The following is a 5,092-nucleotide window of genomic DNA, read 5'->3' as shown; positions in this document are numbered from 1 at the left end:
GTGGTGGGGGCAGCTGGTGGGGGCAGCTGGTGGGGGCAGCTGGTGGGGGCAGCTGGTGAGGGCAGGTGGTGGGGGCAGGTGGAGCGGGCAGACATCTCCACCAGGCTATGGGGCTGGCTGTTGCTGGTTGAACCTTTGGCAGATCCAGCGGAGCTTGAGGACAGTGACAGGAGACAGACGGTTCCTTTCTATCTTGACTCTTCCCTCATCTCAGACAATTCTGTCTCTTTCCCAGGTTCTCTGCAACCTAACCGTTAGCCTCAGACAACCCAGGAGCAGGGGAACACATCCTGTCTTTCAAACAAAGGCCTGGAAAGGAGGAGGCGGGAGGAAGAACCCCATCAGGGCTCTCTGCGAACATTTAACGCTGGTTTTCCTCAAGGAGAGGGGCTCATTAAGTCTAAGACCCCTCGTTCAACCACGGCCCCTGTTTACTAAAGACTGACAAGAGGAGAAACTCTACAAAGCAGGTTGAGAAAGCAGGGAGTCCACTTTGTATCAGACCTCAATCCTGGAAATTGAATGTTTAATTCATAGAGTAAATTATAAGCGATTACTTCTGCAAGTAGCGGCAATGTCCTTAAAATTATTCTTTAACTGAGGAAAAGTTTTTTTTTTTTTTTTTTTTTTGACCTTTGGAGAAAATGCTTGCTTCTAGCTACGACTAAAAAGAGGTCTCCTTCTCTCTCTCTGTTGTGCTAAGAATCTTTTCTTCTTTATAGAGAAGGCACCACAGTGATTTATAACTGTCATAAAAGCCTGGAATCCTTTTGAGGTTAAGCTACTCAGCTATTCAACTTTTACTACAGAAACTTTGAAATTCAAAAAGAAAAAATAATGTAAGTTTTTGAAGGACATGTGTTGCTGTAGGTGAGCCCGTTAATTAAAAGTGATTGCCTGCTAGGAAATCAGACTTTAAAAAGTTTCACGAATTTATTAGAGCCCGAAGGTATCTTTGTATGCACAGAGCCTCGAAAGCCGACTATGCCATTTGGTTTCAGATCTGCTTAAAGCCGGCCGACACTCCCAGAGCAGCCAACAGCTCGGCTAGTATGCGTCTGTGTTTTGGCTAATTGAATTATTGAAAATACACACTAATGAAGCCTTAGCAGGGGTGTTTGCCGAGTAGATTCCTTGTCTAATTTCCTATAAATTAGTGGTGTCATTGTTTTTTCCTTAAACTACAGATTATGTTTTAGGGAAAACTGCCTCCTTCGGGGTTATGGAGAAGAAGCACATTGTAGAATATTGGGCTTTATTTTTGCATATTGAAAAAAACATCCTCTATCCCTGACAGCCACATCGTGTCAGAAAAAAAAACTAAAAAGGACTTTTAATAATATTTTTAAATGTTCCATTTCAGAAAAAAATGGTATGTAATTATCCAATCAAATTAATAAGCAAAATTATTAATCTTGTCTAAAAACATTCCCGGGGGGGGCTCTGTTTCTCTTCCCCTTTCACACACTTTTAACGATCGCGTTTGGTTTGGGTTGGGTTTGATGAGGATTATTATTCAATGGTCCTATTTGGATTTTTTTCAGCATGTCTATTTAGAAATATTGCCTCGTAACGTTTGTTGCTGCGATTCTGCTGTCCCCGGATGCTGGTATTTGAGAAACACGTTCTGGAAGCAGAGTGCCTGCTTTTCACAGGAACCGGGGGAGCCATCAAAGACTGTTGCAGAGATGGGCAGCAGGGAGACTCCATGCTCAGGGCTCACCCCCCTGCAATCTGCTAACTGCCTACCAGCAATGGGCAACCAGGGCGCTCCCCGCGGTTGCCTGGAGGGTCACAGACACCCGTGGGGCTCATTCTCCTCGCTCTCTCTCTGCCTCTGCCGCAGAAGATGATGAGCTGAGCGAGCTGTAGGAGCCAGGCTGCTATAGAGCTCAGGTTAAGCTCCTGGCCCTGCTCAGAAACTCCTCCATGTCTCTTGGAAAGAAATGTACCAGGAGACCAATCTTCAAGTCGGCGGAGCAGAAAAGGTTTACATGCACCGAGACAGACTACAACCATACCCTAAGACATGGGTGCCCCTTGAGCAGTTAATAGGGATAAAGGACGCTTCGTGAAAGAAATACTAATAGGATTAACATTTATATTATTTTTATGTTATTATTTTTGAGAGACGGTCTCACTCTGCATCCCCAGGGTGGGCTTGAATTCAGTAGGTAGCTTAGGCTGGTCTGGGAGCTGTTGATGGTCCTCCATCAAGTACTGCCACGACAGGTGTGTGCCACCAATGTGCTCTGTGGACAGTATTGTCTCCACATATGTGCTTTGACTATATGGATCCCTCAGATCAGAAATTGAAATGCTGTTTTGCAGTTTGAGGCCAGAGGTAGAATTCCAGACACTGGCTTGCTTGGGGTTTTTACCATCCTGGCAGAGAGTGTAGACAGGGTCAACTGCTCCTCATCTCTGGTGGTCACTATCTTCCAAGGCCCAAGGCTAGCTGTGGACCACACCCCTGCCCTGTTAGTCATACCCCAGTAGAGGGTTGTGGTAACCCTCACCTTTCCTGCCTGTGGCTTCCTCTAAGTCTCCTCCTCCCCTCCCCCTCCTCCTCTTCCTCTTCCTCCCCCCCCCCTCCAAATAACAGCCCCGTTCTAATTTATTTTATAAGCTTTGAAGCCAGGTTCAGGCCAGTCCTGTCCGAAGTTCTCTACCCTGCCATAGTCATTGCTCTTCTTTATGTTATGAGCCCTTGTCAGCCTCAGTTTCCAAACCTGGTTAAAGAAGTACCCTAAAGCAAGACCTTATTGGAAAGTAACAGTACGCACCAGGACCTGGTCTGCTCCCAGTCTCTTTTATCTGAGACCAGGTGTGTCTCCGTAACACGCCATCAGACTATTGTGATCAGAGTGTCCTGCCAGCAGCTGGCTGCCAGCCCTGGAGGGTGCCCTGGACCACTGCAGTGCCCTTGCAGTGCTCTCAGGATCAACACCTTAGGGAAGGGAAAGATTGAAGGGAGAAGCCAACCAACGTCTGTGGAAGTTCCAAGGCCAGCCTCAACCCACCCTGCACGGAGTTCTGAGTCTCGGAAGCCCCTCAGCGGGTTTATGGGCTGACCTGGGGGAAGTGTCTTTATTCTCCCAGTCTGAGCACTGGTGGGTGGAGTCAGGCTTCCTCTGGAAGGGGGTTGGTTCTTCAGCAGCTTGTAGAATAAGCTCTTTGGCCTGAGAGGGCTTTGGAGGAGCTCATAGCAATGTCTATTGCACTTACCTCTGCTTTGGGGTCTTGACCTTTGGCGTGTACTCTGGCAAGATGGGCTGGTTTTTGTCTTTGAAAATTACCTAGGAGTCAGGACGCGCAGGCTATGGACTATACTAGCTGAGTGCCTCTAGCAACTTAGGTAGCAACTCCATCTCCTCTTCCCTCCCCCTCCCTGTCTTCCAGTCCCCTTCTCTCCTCAACTGTTACTTGGGGAACCCACAAGACCTCCTTCTCTATCCTGCTATCCTACCTCCAACACACACACACACACACACACACACACACACACACACACACACACACGCTAGCTCCTCACATTGGCTCTGGGACTCAAGCGTTATGTCCAGAGCTTGCAGCCTCTTACCAATCCTGTGCATATTCCTAGCCCTGGACTCCAGTTCAAACCAGAGTCCACAGACCTGTGTGTCCCTCACCAGAGGAAGCCAGAGAGCATTAATCTATTATCTGTCCTTCTGTGAACTCGCTCAGCAGGTTGCTTCTGCAAAGCAAAAACATCCCATTCTTCTCCGATTTGCCAGGGATTGTTAAGATGCATGTGTTTGTTGCTCAGAGATGTTTTTATTGAGCAGGGGAGTGTTAACTGGTGCATAGCTCTTTCTCTAATAGGTGTCAGCAGCCTCCTTAGAGCCTATGCATTAAGACCAGCATTCATTCATTCACTCGTTCACTCATTCATTCAGCACCGAATGCTACTCCATGCCTGAGACTGCCCTTGTGACTACAGATGGGCCATCACTAACGACGGCTCTTGTTCCAGGCAACAGCCAGATGCCTTAATGGAAATTCAGACACGATCATGAAAAGACGACATCAGGCCCCATAGAGCATAATGGTCTTTTTTTCCATAATGTTTGTTTTTACTGATATAAAATTACATATCTACCAAGAAAATATTCTCCACATACAAACAAACAACAGTCGGCTGCCTCAACTAGTGTGGAAAACAAATTTTGGGGTCTCGACCCACTAATATGTCCGTGCATGTGCAGGTATCCATACGTATGTCTTTGTGCATGTGTGGAGGCCAGAGGTCAACTTCAGGAGTCGCCCATCTTGTTCTTTGAGGCAAGGTCTCAAGATCTCTCATGGGCTTGGAGCCCAACCATTGGGCTAGGCTGTCTGGTCAGGAGGCAGGAATCCTCCTGTCTCTGCCTCCTCAGCCCTGAGCTGACAAGTGTGTGACACCATGCCCAGCTTTGTTGCTGTCCATTTCATGTGGATTCTGAGGGCAGAGTGCACGTCTTCGCACTTGCATGATGGTACTTCATGGCTCAGCCATCTCTCCAGCCGTCTTACCACACTTTCCACATAATTTCACAGGACCATTGAATAATAGGAGCTCTTAGCTAGTAACATCTTTTGATTTTATTTTAAAGTGTTTCCATCCCTATTAAAGTCCGGGAATCCTAGTAATTGAGTTAGAGAGAATTGGACCCAAGGTGCCACCAGGCAAAGAAAAGACCAGGACCACTCCAGTCGTCTTGCAGGAAGTAGAAAAAACAAGGCTGAAGCAAGAGGGTGGGATTCACAAGGGGAAGTTTGGGTAATTGGTTTTTTACAACACGCAAACCATCGGCTAGTCTGAGCTTATCTGCAGCACACGTGGTTAGTGGGCAGATGATTCCATCTGTGGGGACTTGCTCAAGAGGAACTACTAGGAACCCAGGCTTCCATGTGTCAAGCCGAGGAGACCACCAGCTCTGTCTGTCCAGGTTGGTACTTCCAACTAAGGGCTTGGCAGTAATTTCATATTTAATGAGTGCTTTTTAATTTTGTCTGTGTTGATGTATGCATATGTGTGTGTGGATTTATATGGGTTTTTAGAACTGTGCATGGTATGTGGAAGTCAGAG

This window comes from Mastomys coucha, unplaced genomic scaffold (assembly GCF_008632895.1).
Source record: "Mastomys coucha isolate ucsf_1 unplaced genomic scaffold, UCSF_Mcou_1 pScaffold1, whole genome shotgun sequence".
Lineage (NCBI taxonomy): Eukaryota > Metazoa > Chordata > Mammalia > Rodentia > Muridae > Mastomys > Mastomys coucha.
The sequence above is the reverse complement of the archived record's forward strand: the minus strand, read 5'-3'. Positions refer to the sequence as shown.